Genomic DNA, 18,785 nt, shown 5'->3' with positions numbered 1-18,785 from the left:
TAGGGTGTTATGTATAACGTCTGGCCTCCCGAAAAGCATACGAAGAGTTTCGATGGCTAGATGAACTGTAGATGGCATCATCAATTTTCCTCGAACAGCTTCAAGAGCAGCACCGCGCAGTGATTTTTGTAATCGTATTGAGTTTTCTTGTTCAGAAAACCCGCAGCGTTCTGTTGACTGTTCATAGTTTGTAATAAATAATGGCCATTCTTCTGGCCTTCCGGAGAAAGGTGGCAAATCTTTGCTTATCGCCTGTCTAGACGCTATATGTGATGGGTTTAAACTCACGACAGAATTATACTGAACCTGCCTCCATGTACTATCGTTGATGGGCGCAAAACCTCCATGTGGTTGCCCGAAATAGTTGCGTGCAGGAGAGAAGGGGTTATGTTGTGCGGCAGCACTGCACCCTTCTCCATTAACCAAAGATGTGACGCGAGGTAGTTGCGCGTTTTGAAAGACGTTTCCCCCATAAGTGGACGTATAAACTGAACTCATTGGTACGTACTGGCTCTAGCCAAACACGCATGCGGATGAATGAGCAAATGTTGAATTCATTTGGGGTCCACCAACAACTGAAGGCAGTTTGCTATAGAGCCCCACATGGTTATGTTCCTTAGGCATGCCCGCATATGTTGATGGTTGATTCATAGCCATGTCCACGCCTCCGGACCCAAACGGCAGCGAAGAATGTGACGAAATTTGATATAAACCATGCGATGAATATTGAGCAGGTGTGATCGTCGTAGTCGCAGCAACATTTGTGGAAAAAATAGGAATAAATTAATTTGTGTCGTATTTATATTTGACATACTACTTAGTATTGAACACTGTGTCCGAGTTATTGCGTTATCCACATTAAGAGGTGCTTCCACGTAGTTGGTATGCGCACCGTTAACGGGATCACGCTATCATCAATAACGGCACCATCTAAGTTCCGCAAGTCAGGCATAACGGCTTAGTAAATGGCACTCCACAATGCAAATTAATTTTAAGCGCAAATTACCACAATTGTATGAAGTCACAAATATCACGAATATTTCATCGCTAATACCACAATTATATTAGAATGTTGGCGGGTGGCAAAGTAAAACACTTATTTTAAGCCGATTCGTACTTTATTTAACTTCAATAATTCGATCGTACGATCGTTCGCTAAAATAATTGTGCTCCCTGTAGGTGTATGTACCACTTCGCCAGCGAATTAAAAGAGAATGAGCCAACGCAAAAGGTCGCAGGTAAGCCGCAGGTGAGCTAGCACAGACAAATAGCGGGACATACATCTACATGGTTGCATTTTAATGTACAATCAAAATTTATTAAATTCTTAGAGTTGTATTTTAATGTACATTCTTTAAGTTTAAACATTTTATAAAATTAGGGTTGTTGCGCGCTAAGACTGGGTATTGGCTCGTAAACGCTGAAAGGAGTACTACGCGAAAGTAGTTCAGTCACACCGATTTGATATAAATTTTATAATATTATGATAGAGTTTTACTTATTTGTGTTTATTAAATATAAATCACATATTATACATATACATGTGTATTTGGAAAAAGTGTTAACAACTCAATTATAGCTTTAAAAATTTGGAAAGTATTTTTTATTATAGTTAGTATAGAAAGAAAAATCGAGGGATAATACAAACAAAGAAAAATCGATGAAAAATCTTACATATTTGGTGTTTAAGATGAGTGGCTATTTCTAAATTAGTAAATTTAGCTAAAATATAAAAAAATAAAAATGAAAAGTTAATTTATTTCAATGTTTAGAAAGTATATTTAAATAAACAATGTCAAAAATGTGAAAAAATGAAGTGAAACATTGTGAAATACTAAGTGCTATTAATACAAATTTTTGAATTTTTAATCGGGAATATTTTAAAAAATATAAGTGTTAGCAACATTATTTTTGCAAATTCCTCCTGTGGAGAAGCTTCCCTATCCCTACATACCCCATTTATACCGAATTCCTGACCGCCAAAGTAATCGGAATCGTGCCTGTATTTCAGCACACTACAAAGCCTTGAGTAATTTCGCTTACACTTGCGCTATCGTGAAAAACGATGATGTTCTGATTGTGGCCAAAACTAAAGATGAAGTTTTAGCTGGATTTTCATTCAATAAGACTAAGTGTTACTTTCTTAAAACTATGATAAAATGTCTGGGATTTGAAGTAAGTAATGGACAAATTTGTCATCATCCACGCAAAACTCAAACGTTGAAGGAATTGCCACCTCCGAAAACGGTAACCCAAATGAGACAAATCATGGGGCTAGCTTCTTACTTTCGGTTTGTTCCAAAATTTTCAGAGACTTAAAAACCTTTGTATTCGCTCCCCTCAAAAAAACACTCGGATTTCGTTTGGCTGTTAGAGCATGATGGAATTGGATCGAAAATAAAATTTGTTTTAATCCAGGAGCCGGTGCTAACCATATTCAGCCCTCAACCTTCGATATAACTTTATACATATTGAATCTTAACCAATATTATGTACATATGTAGAATGGACAAAAAGCCACATGTTGTCGAATATTTTAGTAAATGTACGTCACCCGCTGAATCACAATATCACTCGTATGAACTTGAGATTTTAACAGTCGTCAATGCCAATAAACATTTTTACCATTATTTACAGGGGTGTAAAATTATAGAATCTAGTAATTGCAATTGGTGTAGAGCTATTTGCCAATATACAAAAGAAGAGCAAATGGCACACGTAGATTTTTTATAAAGGATTCCTGATAAAAGAGTGTAGGAGTGTGGAAAAATATTCACGGATCTAATATGCATTAACATGTTGGGGAAAACACGTCTATGGATTTGCGTTCACAAAATTTATTTATTTCCATCACCTTAAATATTGCCACTGAAAGTTCTATCAATTATGTATAACACATCAAGGGCGTAACTTTGCAAGCTCAGGGTTCTGTGAATTTCTTTCTTCCCAAAAAATTGAGCTTCGCTTAATTACTGCAGGTGCAGTGCAAACGGTCAGGTAGAACGTATGAGCAGAGATAGAGAGATCCCAACTCTCCTGTCACTGGAAATGTGAGAACCGCTCACCTACCGAACTTTGACAGTTGACTGGATTGGGTAGGTTTTGACATTTTGCAATTGGAATGAGTGGAGCGGCCGATTGAAATTATACCAAAAATATATGTGAGCGGAGGAATTTGTTGCCGCCGTTCAAGATCGCTAATAACAATTTAAAACAATGAAAATCAAAGAAAATGCGAAATTTAAATAAATTTCATGAGACGTTTTGCATAGTAGAGTTATATTTCAATTACAAATGATTAAAAACATTTATTAATTGGGAACTAACAGGCTTAATTCACCTTGTTAAGTATTGAAAGCTCAAAAGTTAGTTGTTTCAATATACCATAAAATCTTAAAAAAGAATTTAAGTAGTTTCGCCATATATTAAAAGTCCAATATATAAAAATTTGCAATCGTAATAAATGTTGGGTGTTTTAATTTAAATGCTCAAAGATTCTTATTTTGTTCGATCTGGCCACAATGGAAAAAGGAAATGGAAAAAACGCTTATTTTAAGGCGCTCTCACACTGGAATAAGTTGGGCATCCCATTCTTTCTGGCAGAGATAAAGAGATGTCCAACTCCTCTCTCACTGGAAGTGAGAAAGCAATTGCTAAACGTCAAAACCTACTGAACTTTGACAGCTAATCGAGTTCAGTAGGTTTTGAAGTTTCTCAATTGGACACGAGCGATGGCCAGATTGAAATCCTACCAAAAAAATGTGTTAACAGAGGGATTTGTTGCATCGTTCAAGACCACTTATAAAAAATGTAAAACAATGAAAATTAAGTAAATTTTTAAAATTTAAAGGTATTTGATGAAACGTTTTGTAATTTGAAGCATTATAGTTCCATTTTCAATGGAAAACAAGAAAAAACGTTAACTTCGGTTGCACCGAAGCTAAATACCCTTCACAGGTGCATTTCTGTTAGTAACTATGTGTTCAATTTGTATGGAAGCTATATGCTATAGTAATCCGTTCTAAAGAAGTTTTTTAGAGATTACATTGTTGCCTTAAAAAATAACATATATCGAATTTCGTCAATATATTTTGTCAAATGTGAGAGTGGTCCATACAAGAACTTTATTCCGATCGTTCAGTTTGTATGGCAGCTATATGCTATAGTTAACCGATCTGAACAATTTCTTCGGAGATTACATTGTTACCTTAGAAAATAACATATATCAAATTTCGTGAATATATCTTGTCAAATGTGAAAGTTGTCCATACAAGAACTTTATTCCGATCGTTCAGTTTGTATGGCAGCTATATGCTATAGTCAACCGATCTAAACAATTTCTTCGGAGATTACATTGTTGCCTTAAAAAAGAACATGTACCAAATTTCGTGAATATATCTTGTCAAATGTGAAAGTTTTTCATACAAGAACTTGATTCCGATCGTTCAGTTTATATGGCAGCTATATGCTATAGTTAACCGATCTGAACAATTTCTTCAAATATTACTCTTTTGCATTAGAAAATAACATATACTAAATTTTGTGAATATATCTTGTCAAATGTGAAAGTTTTCCATACAAGCATTTGATTCCGATCGTTCAGTTTGTATGGCAGCTATATGTTATAGTGGTCCGATATCGGCCGTTCCAACAAATGAGCAGCTTCTTGAGGAGAAAATGACGTTTGCAAAATTTCAAAACGATATCTTAAAAACTGAGAGACTAGTTCGTATATATACAGACAGACGGACAGACGAACAGACAGACAGACGGACATGGCTAAATTGACTCAGCTCGACATACTGATCATTTATATATATACTTTATAGGGTCTCCGACGATTCCTTCTGGGTGTTCGTGACAAACTTAGTATACCCTGTTCAGGGTATAATTATTAAAAACATTTAATGATTGAGAGCTAACAAGCTTAAATCCTTTTATTGGGTATTAAGAGGACAAAAGTCAGTTGTTCTAATATTATTTAAAAAGATTTAAATAGTTTCTCCATATAATAAATAACCACTATTTAGTAATTTTTATTCGTACTAAATGTTGGGTGTTGGATTGTTAAAAATTGTTATTTTGTTCACTCTGGCCATATTGGAAAATATTATAAAAAAAACGCTAATTTTGAAGCGCTCTCACACTGGAATAAGTTGAACATCCCTTTATTCCTGATTCCTGGTATGAGCACCCTTAAGGACCGCCGTATACTTGGCGAATAAATTGATAATTTCTATAAATTAATGTATGGAACAATCGGGAATTAATTTGGGAAATTTCGGGAAAGCGTTTTTATAATTTGGGAACGAACAGTGAATTAAGAATCATTAAAAACATATTCAACCGTATACTGGGCAAATTTTTGAGGGAATGGCGAAATTTAAATTGCAACAGACGTAAAATCATTTGGGAATTATCAGGAAATATTTTTTTTAATATGGGAAAGCGATGTTATAATAGTAATTATGTATTTAAACATCATCTTGCATTGATTTTTATTGGTAATCGATAATTGCAATAACTTTATGAACGACACTGTTCTCCTCTGTTGCTCATTGAAAAAAAATGAGGTTATGTAGTCTGGATAATTTTGGTGAATAATTTTCATTACAAAATGTTGAAATGAAGACGTTTGTATTGCAGGGTGAAATACTCGTGTAATCGATTGACACATTCTATTGAGTTCTACTGAAGTCCATGGAAATTGCGTTAAATCTCTATTAGGTAATGTGTCCTATCTAAATACAATAATCTAAGAAACTCAGAATGATGGAGTATTTCTCGATAACTCTGTTGTGAACCAAAGAAGATGTCACATTTAGCAGATTCACAACCTGAAGCATCGGCACAAGAGAAATTTTTCCAATGAATTCTAGTCAATGGTTCCTTTGTAGAAAACTCTGATGGAAGCATCTCATTAATATTTGTAAAAATATTTGAATCTCTCTGAATTAACCCAAGGTTCCCTATCTAAGGTCAATCGTTGCCATTCTATCAATAAAAAAATTCCATAACCTAAATCCTCTTTGGATACCCCCACTACTCATTAGAGCGAGAGGAGGGTTCAGTTCATCACGTGACCCAGTGTCAGATTTTTAAATACATAATTACGGCACAATTACGATTTTTTTGGCGCCGCGATTTGAAGGTACCGTTGGAAAGAGGAAGTTCTCCTGATTAAAAAATAAAGTAAGGATATAAAGTAGTTATATTAGTATTATTATATTTAAAATATGAGATTGAGTGCATAATAACCAAAAAATATAACTACTTTATATCCAAAACTCAAATTTTGTTTCAATATGAGTGCATGATAACCGTAAAATATAACCACTTTATATAAAATATAAATGGAAATCGCTGACAGAAATAATAATCAGAATTTATCAATTTTATAACGAAAACTCAAACTTTGTTTCAATATGAGTGCATGATAACCGTGAAATATAACCACTTTATATAAAATATAAATGGAAATCGCTGACAGAAACAATAATCAAAATTTATCAATTTTATAACGAAAACTTAAATTTTGTTTGAATATGAGTGCATAATAACCAAAGAATATAACCACTTTCACCACTTTATAACAAAAAGTATATACATATATTTTTTTTATTTTTAACGCAGAAAGGAGTACTACGCGAAAGTACTTCAGTCACCCCGGGTATTCGCTCGGCCAGGGTTATTTTTTTAGAGCGCGGCCGAAGGCCGCCAACGTAGAAAGAAGTACTACGCGATATTACTTCAGTCACCCCGGGTATTCGCTCGGCCAGGGTTATTTTTTTAGAGCGCGGCCGAAGGCCGCCAACGCAGAAAGGAGTACTACGCGAAAGTACTTCAGTCACCCCGGGTATTCGCTCGACCAGGGTTATTTTTTTAAAGCGCGGCCGAAGGCCGCCAACGCATAAAGGAGTACTTCGCGAAAGTACTTCAGTCACATAAATTACGTATTACACATATGCATATGTAGAAAGTATTTTTTTATGGTTAATATAGAAAAAAGAATCACGCGATAAAACAACAAAGAAAAATTGTTAAAAATCCTACATGTTTACTGTTTAAGATGTGGCAAGGCTCGTTTTCCTCATAATTGTAAACAATCTAACCTTTTCAACGATGAGTGTGCTAAGTGATTTTTAAATTAATAAATTTAGGTAAAATATAGCAAAATAAAAGTGAAATGTAAGCTTATTTCAAAGCTTGGCACGATTCCGATTACTTTGGCGGAGGGGTAAAAAAAACCGAATTTCCGTATAAATGGGGTATGTACGGATAGGGGAGCTTCTCCAGAGGAGGAATATCCAAAAATAATGTAAAAATTACTAATATTTTTAAAAATATTCACGATTAAAAGTTCAAAAATTTGCACTAATAACACATGGTATTACTCTATGTTTCACTAAATTTTTTCACTTTTTTTACTTTGTATATTTAAAAACACACTAAGCTTTGGGCACACGAAAGAGAAAGTCCTCCTGATTAAAAAATATATCGGGTTATAGGTACCGCAAACGCTTAGTTTACAAGATATTCGACCTTAAAGTTCAAAAATTCGCAAAATTCGAACATTTCAAGAAGCTATTTCACCACGTTAAACCCACTTTATTCACATTTTTCTCTTCAAATTAATTAAATTACACTATAATCTTTTAAATAAATCCACATTTTACACTTTTAGCAGGTTTTTTATTTAAAAAATCTTTATTTTAAAAATTACATTTTACGCTCGTTTGGACCTCATTTGTTTACCAAAAATTACGAAGAAATGGAGCGCTGCCATGTGATGACAAGGCAATTCGCTGAAACTCCTCTTTTCACAAAAATTCCTCTATTCATGCATATGAATATTTTCTTTTTTAAATTTAATTAAGTAAATAAGTAATATTATATACATGTATTAGTAATATTATATAATAATATTATATATGTATACATATGTATGTATAAGTAATATTATATAATAATGTTACGTAATAAAGTGTAAGGTTACAGTACAGTACGAAAACTCAAATCTTGTTTCAATGTGAGTGCATGATAACCGTAAAATATAACCACTTTATATCCAAAACTCATATCTTAAATATAATAATATATATCACCAATGTATCATAAAAAATAAATTGAAATCGCCGTCAGATATAATAACCAAAATGTATAAATTTTATAACGAAAACTTAAATTTTGTTTGAATATTGGAATAAAGTGGTTATATTTTTTGGTTATCATGCATACATATTGAAACAAAATTTGAGTTTTGGATATAAAGTAGTTATATTAGTATTATTATATTTAAAATATGAGTTTGAGTGCATGATAACCAAAAAATATAACTACTTTATATCCAAAACTCAAATTTTGTTTCAATATGAGTGCATGTTAACCGTAAAATATAACCTTCTTCTTCTTCTTAATTGGCGTAGAAACCGCTTACGCGATTATAGCCGAGTTAACAACAGCGCGCCAGTCGTTTCTTCTTTTCGCTACGTGGCGCCAATTGGATATTCCAAGCGAAGCCAGGTCCTTCTCCACTTGGTGCTTCCAACGGAGTGGAGGTCTTCCTCTTCCTCTGCTTCCCCCGGCGGGTACTGCGTCGAACACTTTCAGAGCTGGAGCGCTTTCTTCCATACGGACAACATGACCTAGCCAGCGTAGCCGCTGTCTTTTAATTCGCTGAACTATGTCAATGTCGTCGTATATCTCGTACAGCTCATCGTTCCATCGAATGCGATATTCGCCGTGGCTAATGCGCAAAGGACCATAAATCTTTCGCAGAATTTTTCTCTCGAAAACTCATAACGTCGACTCATCGGTTGGAGGATGGAGTCATGTGTAGAAGTTCACGCAAGTGAGGAAAGTTATCTGATCGCCATTCACTTGGGAGTGGCCAGAAACGATTCTTTTACACATGGCTCAAGCAGCTCACTACTTCCGATCTTTGACCAAATATCCTCTGGGTAGCCTAAGAACATCCGTTCGAGGGCGAGCTAATGTGAGAAGGCGAAACATCCCCTACATAGGGTTGTGCGCTGGGTTTGGGACCCGCCACGTAAAAAAACACCCCCAGTGAATAAGTATAACCAGCCTCGGATGAGACACCCCCCTTTTGATGACGACCATGGCAAACGAAATAAGGACTACGAATTGAGGGCATGCACTTGGAATGACCGGTCCCTTAATTGGGAAGGTGCCGCTGTCCAGCTGGTCGATGTCCTCGTAAAAACAAAGGCTGACATCACCGCCGTCCAAGAGATGCGACAGAGACGAGTAGGTTCTTGTGACATTTACTACAGTGGCCATATAAAGGAGCGCAAGTTTGGTGTAGGATTCGTGGTGGGAGAGAGACTCCGTCGCCGAGTACTATCATTCATATCATTCACTCCGGTGAATGAACGTCTAGCCACAATCCGCATCAAAGCGAGGTTCTTCAACATATCGCTGATTTGCGCCCACGCCCCGATGGAAGAGAAGGACGATGTGACCAAAAATGCCTTTTATGAGTGCTTAGAGCGCACTTATGAAGGCTGCCCCCGCCACGATGTCAAAATCGTGCTTGGCGACTTTAACGCCAGGGTGGGTAAAGAAGGTATCTTTGGCACTACGGTCGGTACATTCAGCCTCCACGACGAAACATCCCCAAATGGGTTGAGGCTGATTGACTTCGCCCGAAAAGGGCCCGAAATATGGTTATCTGTAGTACTAGATTCCAGCATAAAAAGATTCATCAAGCTACCTGGCTGTCTCCGGATCGAAAAACTACCAACCAGATCACTATCTTGTTGCAGCTAAGGTTCGCACCCGCCTCTGTGCAGCAAAAAACACACGCCACCAAACACAAGGAAGGTTCGACGTCGAGAAGCTGCAATCACAACAGACAGCCGAACGATTTTCTACTCGGCTAGCACTCCTGCTCTCTGAGAGCACTCGTCAACAACTCGGTATAAGAGAACTGTGGGACGGCATTTCAAACTGCTTACGTACAGCTGCAACCGAAACCATTGGTTTTCGGAAAGTGCAAAAGAACAGCTGGTACGACGAGGAGTGCCGTGTCGCAGCGGAGAGAAAACAGACTGCCTACCTCGCAACGTTACGATCGACCACTACATGTGCGGGATGGGATAGATACCGAGAGTTGAAGAGGGAAGCGAGACGCATTTGTAGACAGAAGAAGAAAGAGGTCGAAATGCGTGAGTACGAAGAGCTTGATAAGCTGGCCGACAGGGGTAATGCTCGAAAATTCTACGAAAAAATGCGGCGGCTTACAGAAGGTTTCAAGATCGGAGCATACTCTTGTAGAACCCCCAAAGGTGATCTAGTGACCGATGCCCAGAGCATACTTAAATTATGGAGGGAACACTTCTCCAGCCTGCTGAATGGCAGTGAACGCACAATGCCAGGAGAAGGCGAACCCGATTCCCCAATCGATGACGATGGAGCAGACGTTCCATTGCCCGACCATGAAGAAGTTCGAATAGCAATCGCCCGCCTCAAGAACAACAAAGCGGCAGGGGCCGACGGATTGCCGGCCGAGCTATTCAAACACGGCGGCGAAGAACTGATAAGGAGCATGCATCAGCTTCTTTGTAAAATATGGTCGGACGAAAGCATGCCCAACGATTGGAATTTAAGTGTGCTATGCCAAATCCATAAAAAAGGAGACCCCACAATCTGCGCCAACTACCGTGGGATTAGCCTCCTCAACATCGCATATAAGGTTCTATCGAGCGTATTGTGTGAAAGATTAAAGCCCACCGTCAGCAAACTGATTGGACCTTATCAGTGTGGCTTCAGACCTGGAAAATCAACAACCGACCAGATATTCACCATGCGCCAAATCTTGGAAAAGACTCGTGAAAGAAAAATCGACACACACCACTTCTTCGTCGATTTCAAAGCTGCTTTCGACAGCACGAAAAGGAGCTGCCTTTATGCCGCGATGTCTGAATTTGGTATCCCCGCAAAACTAATATGGCTGTGTAAACTGACGTTGAGCAACACGATAAGCTCCGTCAGGATCGGGAGGGACCTCTCCGAGCCGTTCGATACCAAACGAGGTTTCAGACAAAGCGACTCCCTATCGTGCGAATTTTTCAACCTGCTTCTGGAGAAAATAGTTCGAGTTGCAGAACTAAATTGAGAAGGTACCATCTTATATAAGAGTGTACAGCTGCTGGCGTATGCCGATGATATTGAGATCATCGGCCTCAACACCCACGCCGTTAGTTCTGCTTTCTCCAGGCTGGACAAGGACACACGAGGGCAAAACGAAATATCTCCTGTCATCAAACAAACAGTCGTCGCACTCGCGACTTGGCACTCACGTCACTGTTGACAGTCATAACTTTGAAGTTGTAGATAATTTCGTCTATCTTTGAACCAGCGTAAACACCACCAACAATGTCAGCCTAGAAATCCAACGCAGGATAACTCTTGCCAACAGGTGCTACTTCGGACTGAGTAGGCAATTGAGAAGCAAAGTCCTCTCTCGACAAACAAAAACCAAACTCTATAAGTCACTCATAATTCCCGTCCTGCTGTATGGTGCAGAGCCTTGGACGATGTCAACAACGGATAAGTCGACGTTGCGAGCTTTCGAGAGACAAGTTCTGCGAAAGATTTATGGTCCTTTGCGCGTTAGCCACGGCGAATATCGCATTCGATGGAACGATGAGCTGTACGAGATATACGACGACATCGACATAGTTCAGCGAATTAAAAGACAGCGGCTACGCTGGCTAGGTCATGTTGTCCGGATGGACGAAAACACTCCAGCTCTGAAAATATTCGACGCAGTACCCGCCGGGGGAAGCAGAGGAAGAGGAAGACCTCCACTCCGTTGGAAGGACCAAGTGGAGAAGGACCTGGCTTCGCTTGGAATATCCAATTGGCGCCATGTAGCGAAAAGAAGAAACGACTGGCACGCTGTTGTTAACTCGGCTATAATCGCGTAAGCGGTTTCTACGCCAATTAAGAAGTTAGTTCTGCTTTCTCCAGCCTGGACAAGGAAGCACAGAAAATGGGTCTGGTAGTGAACGAGGGCAAAACGAAATATCTCCTGTCATCAAACAAACAGTCGTTGCACTCGCGACTTGGCACTCACGTCACTGTTGACAGTCATAACTTTGAAGTCGTAGATAATTTCGTCTATCTTGGAACCAGCGTAAACACCACCAACAACGTCAGCCTAGAAATCCAACGCAGGATAACTCTTGCCAACAGGTGCTACTTCGGACTGAGTAGCTAATTGAGAAGCAAAGTCCTCTCTCGACGAACAAAAACCAAACTCTGTAAGTCACTCATAATTCCCGTCCTGCTATATGGTGCAGAGGCATGGACGATGTCAACAACGGTTGAGTCGACGTTGCGAGTTTTCGAGAGAAAAGTTCTGCGAAAGATTTATGGTCCTTTGCGCTTTAGCCACGGCGAATACCGCATTCGATGGAACGATGAGCTGTACGAGATCGTCATCGACATAGTTCAGCGAATTAAAAGACAGCGGCTCCGCTGGCTAGGTCATGTTGTCCGGATGAACGAAAACACTCCAGCTCTGAAAGTATTCGACGCAGTACCCGCCGGGGGAAGCAGAGGAAGAGGAAGACCTCCACTCCGTTGGAAGGACCAAGTGGAGAAGGACATGGCTTCGCTTGGAATATCCAATTGGCGCCACGTAGCGAAAAGAAGAAACGACTGGCGCGCTGTTTTTAACTCGGCTATAATCGCGTATCGCCAATTAAGAAGAAGAAGAAAAATAAAAATCACAAAAAACTTAATAATAAGCCCACAAAACGAATGCAAAAATTCTCATTTTAAAATCAATGATCAAGGCAAATATGCAAATACGGCCGTCGACATCTAAACATTTTGACAATTATAAGGTAATTCAGACTGACAGACAAATATATAAATTCTGACTCATAAATAAAAACGAAGGGACGTGATACATTTTGTGTGTAACACACAAGAACTTTATGAAGTTACCTTACAACAACGTACACATTTTCTTCGATTTGTTTTTTTTAAGTGAGGTAGACTAGGTAAATAATATTTTCGACAAAACAATGCAAATTTAAGATTTAGGAATTTTAATAATCGAAAAAATATTTGAATGTGTAATAAACGCATTCTGAATGTTTAAATTTTTAAACATAACACGGCAACACACACATTTGGCTACGTTAAACTACTAACGTATTAGTAAGCTACCTATACCAAGTGCCTAATTAGCAGAGCCGATATTTGCATATGCATTTTGCTTATTTCAACAATTTGGCTACGTTAAACTACTAACGTATTAGTAAGCAACCTATACCAAGTGCCTAATTAGCAGAGCCGATATTTGCAAATGCATTTTGCTTATTTCAACAATTTTGCATAATAACGCATATTCTTACATTTTGTTCGAAAACAAAAGAGAAATTTTTATTTTGTTTACACGTTTGTATAATTCAGTTGATACATAAATTTTTTGGCAGCCATGTAATTTTTGCAAATACATCTGGCAACGTGTTTAACCTTAAATATCGATGAGCTGATTATCAACAAATTTTACGTACCATGGTATTTAATTTACAATGCCGAAGAAAACGAAATCGTTGCTAATCTGCATATTTTATAATTGTTCTGTTACGGCTACAAAAGTATATATTGTGGAGCCACACCTTGCAACGGTAAAACATACATACATATATAGGCTACAGAGAAGCGATAACCCTCAGAAGCACAACAGCAGATGTACAAACCATTGCCGGTGGCTAATTCAATAATACCTGAGTCAAACGCACTTATCAATAACGAACACCGGAACTCGAAACACGTACCAAGAAGGGAATAAAGGATCCATAATTGACATTATGTTTGCAAATGATTCGCTCAGCAGGCACATTAAGTGGGCGGTGTCCAATATATACATAAACATTGAAACACTTCCCGAAAGCGAAGATGGAAGCAACAGGAGGTTGACTCAGACCTGTTTGTACTAGTCTGGAGTGCATCAAAGAGATTTTTCATGCTGAGAAAGCTTTGTCACTCAGCTAGACGGCGTCTACAGCGCAAGCAGGATTAAACGAACGAAAATCATCTTAGAGGAGAATTTAAAAGCCACAAGAAGCTCCGGAAATCGGCAAACATTGACCCTTGGAGAATTGCTTACAAAATCTATATGTCGAGATTGTCGAAGTCGTCGAAACATTATTGTCGAAACACCACCAGACTTCCTTTGCCAAGCGACGAAACGAAGCTGCAGAGTCACCTCCTTTAGTCACGGAAGAAGAGATATTGGCCACAGCAAAGAAAATCAAAAACACCAAAGCCTCTGGATTGGATGGCATTCCCAACAGAGCCCTGAAGGAAGTTATAAGCTTAAAACTTCAACTATTCGCTAAAATTGCCAACGCTTGTATAAAGGAAGGGATGTTCACCGACTCGTGGAAAGTACAGCGTTTGGTTCTGCTCCCAACATTACAGAAACCACCTGAAGAACCTTCATCGTATCGATCTCTGTGTACCTACACAACGGGTAAAGTGTACGAAAATATAGAAATAAACCGTTTGGAGTTAGCAATCCAATCGGATTATCAGAGAGACAATACGGCTTTATAAAAAAGAGATCCACTATTGACGCACTACGAGAAATCGTCGATACTGCGAAATGTCCAGTAAGTGCCAAAAGATGGAAAGGTAGCACAAAAAAGTGCTGCGCGCTGATTACACTGAATTCAAGAATGCGATCCACACGGCAAACATAATCAAAGCCATTGGTTGGAAAGGTAGCACAAAAAAGTACTGCGCGCTGATTACACTGAATGTCATGAATGCGTTCCACACGGCAAACATAATCAAAGCCATTGGTTGGCTGTGAGTCTGGAACTGGCAGAGCAAAAAACTGAAGTTTTACTCATAAGCACCGGGAAGGTAGAAGAACAAATAGAGCTCACCATAGGGGAGTGCGAGATTACCTCACAGCCGCAGCTGAAGTATCAGGGTGTTATAGTGGGTATACAAATTAGCAACTGGAGGTCCTAAATTTAATAAAAGGGATAACTCACCGTTTGGCCAAAGTGTGGTTAACAAAGGCGGCTACATCGGTAGCATTGGCAGCATCAACAGCTGCAACATAGAATAAAAGACTTTTTGTACGTTCATGTAAAACACTCGTCAATGCTCGGAAAATAAAGTTTACAACCAGTCGTTGCTCTGAGCCCGTTGTGTCATCTACAGATATCCAAATATAATTTTTCGCACGTAATTCTGCTACAACCTTGATTCATAGGAAATTTGAGAGTATATTTCGAAAAAAAAAAGATTTGACACTTGGATTGTTTACCTTTTTTAACGGTATATTCGTTCCGAGGAACGTTTCACAAATATCTTTGTATGTGCCTTTTTGAGGCTGCCTTTCTGTCAGGAGAGTTTGTGCTGGTGATTTCTTTTTTTGTAGTAGAGAGAAGCACAGAAAGCCAGTGTGCGGAAATTTAATCCGCTAAACCTTACCTACTCTCAACTCAAGACGCTGCAACAGAACTACCGGCTAAGTATTGCTTCGCGGGTGGGATAAGACACCTAATCTGTTGAAAAAGTCTCAGTTTTGTCATTATGGATGCTAACGCTTTGCTGACATCTTTGCAGTCAGTCAGTCGAGAGTCGGAGTCAGTCAGAGTGGGGTTTCTAGTTTTTTTATTGTATTTGAAAATCAAGGGCTATAAAATAATACATGTTCAGAGTCTTCTGCACACATACTCTGTAGTCGTCGGACAATTCATGCTTGTCATTTTGAAATCTGAAAAGGTAGCTTCTAAAGCACCCATGTCCAATAAGTATCTGGGTCAGATAGAATTCTAGTACGTCTGTCTATCCGCGAGTGGATATCCCATATAAGTCGGCGGATGAGGAATTCCACCGCTCCTGCGACATTTTAGTCTCCTCTGTCTTTGTTGATACTGTTTTCGGCGCTGAAAGCTGATATAAACGCTCGAGTTCATCTCTCTAGGTGTCAATGGGCGACATACTAACTAATACCTCAGCAGCGTCCATTAATATAGTCCGGAAAGCACTTATTACTCGAATTACAGAAAGCCTATGCACTGCAATTGCAATTTTTTGTTTAGCATACTGGAGGTATTCAGTGTAACAAAGTCGTACTAATAGTTACGGATGTGTATATATTTGGTTAATGATTCCTAGTTGCTTCGTAAAATTATGCATTTCACTTGTCTTTCGCATGGATTACAAAGACTAGCAGACCTTGTGCGAACACAGTTTTCTTCTGTTAACAGTTTCAATTCAAATATGAAAAACGTACTTTTAATGGTAAAGTGTTTATGAAACCTTTTAGAACATTTAGTTTCATTTAATTTTTGAGGGCGCAATAAATTTCACCGCATTCTGCCTTATGTACCTCTACCGCCAAGATTACGTACGTGAATAAAAGCTGGTGCTTATTATTCTGATTACTTCAATGAGCTGAAAAAAGTGGTATATTCATTTATTAGCTTCAATGCGATTGTTTAAGTCACACTGTTTAATTACAGACTTCGCTTATATAAAGCGGAACTTTTCTAGCCTTACAAATGTTACTGTTAGACTCGAAACCCGAGGTTTAGAAATAAAAGAATTCGTCTTGTCGAGGAAGTACAAATCTACCTATCTACACTAGAAAATAAATCATACTTTAATAAGCCTAATGCTTAAGGAAATAAATGATGTTTTGCAACAAAGCATAGAAGCAACAGATTCATACGTAAAGAAAACTTTATCCAACGGTACTGACTCTATTTCCACACTGCCCCGTGTCATATGCAGATATCGAACGAAATTTTTCCGCTTATGCAAGCATTTTAACTGAAAAACTAAAATCTTTTATATTTGACAATTTAAATATCATTCAATACTTGATTGAATTCCTAATTACCTTCAGGAAGAACAAATATACGTTGTAAAATGTATATGTGATTTATTTAAAGCTCTAGTAAAGTAAGGAAGAGCTAAGTTCGGGTGCATCCGAACATTTTATACTCTTGCAACTTGCAATAATCAAAGCCAGGGAAATAATTTGAGGTGCAAAACCCATCACAAAGAGTAACGTCAGCCAGATGTTCGAAAGTCCTAATATTCGTTATATAGGGGAGAGGCCAAGTTTTCGCTCAAATTTATCTATTTTTGGCACAAAGATACACTATTATGAATAAAACACGCTCTCTTATTTTCATTGGGATAACTCACACATAGGCCGATATATGCAGCACAAGGTAGGTAGGTAGGAGTGCAGCCCTATCGGGCTCAATTAGCACTTGATGTGCCATTTTGATACACTATTCGTAGAACCTCCTCTATCTGTTATTACATTTCACCTTCTCTCTCAAACCATTTTGAGGTTTCGATGAAACTCCTTAGGAGGACCGCCTGGCTATCCGTAAATATAGTTGCTTTATGTATATTACCGTGGTTTTCTAATAGAACTTCGCAGGCTTTTTCTATGCCTAGTACTTCTGCTTGGAAGATGCTAGCCGAGTTCGGTAGATGTATAGAGAGAGATATGCCTAGATCAGCGGAGAATACCCCCGTGCATACTCCGCAGTCCATTTTGGACCCGTCGGTATAGACTGAAGTGGTATCTTCCTCTACTATTGAGCCTCTTCTCCATTCTCGTCTAGATGGTATCCTCACCTGGAAGTGTCTATTGAAATCCAGCTTTGGGAGAATGTAGTCTGATTTATTAATGGTGAGCTTGTTTAGGATTACACTTTGTCCGTAGTTCTGCTGATTCCCACCTCCCAATTCTTTTATTCTTATCGCCGCAATAGCTGCTGTTTTGTGAATAAAAATGTCCATTGGTAGTTGATGCAGGATCACATTGAGCGCATCAGTCGGACATGACCTGATTGCACCCGTAACACCCGCACATGCTGCTCTTTGCATTCCATTTGATTTTCTAATGTTGTATTGTTTGTTTAGCGCTGGCCACCATATCAGAGCTCCATATGTAAGTATAGGTCTTATGACAGCCGTATACATCCACATGATTATACTTGGTTTAAGGCCCCAATTCTTGTTGACGATTTTCTTACAAGTATAGTAGGCCATGTATGCTTTGTTTATTCTTTTTTCTATATTTATTTTCCAGGACAGTTTTTTGTCAATCTCCACCCCCAAGTATTTAGCTGTGGGTGATAGAGTGAGTGTTGTACCGTTTTGTACCGGAATTTGAAACTGAGGTATTAGGATTTAGGATTACACTTTGTCCGTAGTTCTGCTGATTCCCTCCTCCCAATTCTTTTATTCTTATCGCCGCAATAGCTGCTGTTTTGTGAATAAAAATGTCCATTGGTAGTTGATGCAGGATCACATTGAGCGCATCAGTCGGACATGACCTGATTGCACCCGTAACACCCGCACATGCTGCTCTTTGTATTCCATTTAATTTTCTAATATTGTATTGTTTGTTTAGCGCTGGCCACCATACCAGAGCTCCATATGTAAGTATAGGTCTTATGACAGCCGTATACATCCACATGATTATACTTGGTTTAAGGCCCCAATTCTTGTTGACGATTTTCTTACAAGTATAGTAGGCCATGTATGCTTTGTTTATTCTTTTTTCTATATTTATTTTCCAGGACAGTTTGGTGTCAATCTCCACCCCCAAGTATTTAGCTGTGGGTGATAGAGTGAGTGTTGTACCGTTTTGTACCGGAATTTGAAACTGAGGTATTTTGGTTCTGCTTGTGAATATCATCAGTTCTGTTTTGTTCGGGTTAACTCCTAGACCATTGTTTTTAGCCCATAGG

The sequence above is a fragment of the Bactrocera tryoni genome, unplaced genomic scaffold, assembly GCF_016617805.1.
Source record: "Bactrocera tryoni isolate S06 unplaced genomic scaffold, CSIRO_BtryS06_freeze2 scaffold_7, whole genome shotgun sequence".
Classification (NCBI taxonomy): Eukaryota; Metazoa; Arthropoda; class Insecta; order Diptera; family Tephritidae; genus Bactrocera; species Bactrocera tryoni.
This window is presented reverse-complemented; position numbering follows the sequence as displayed.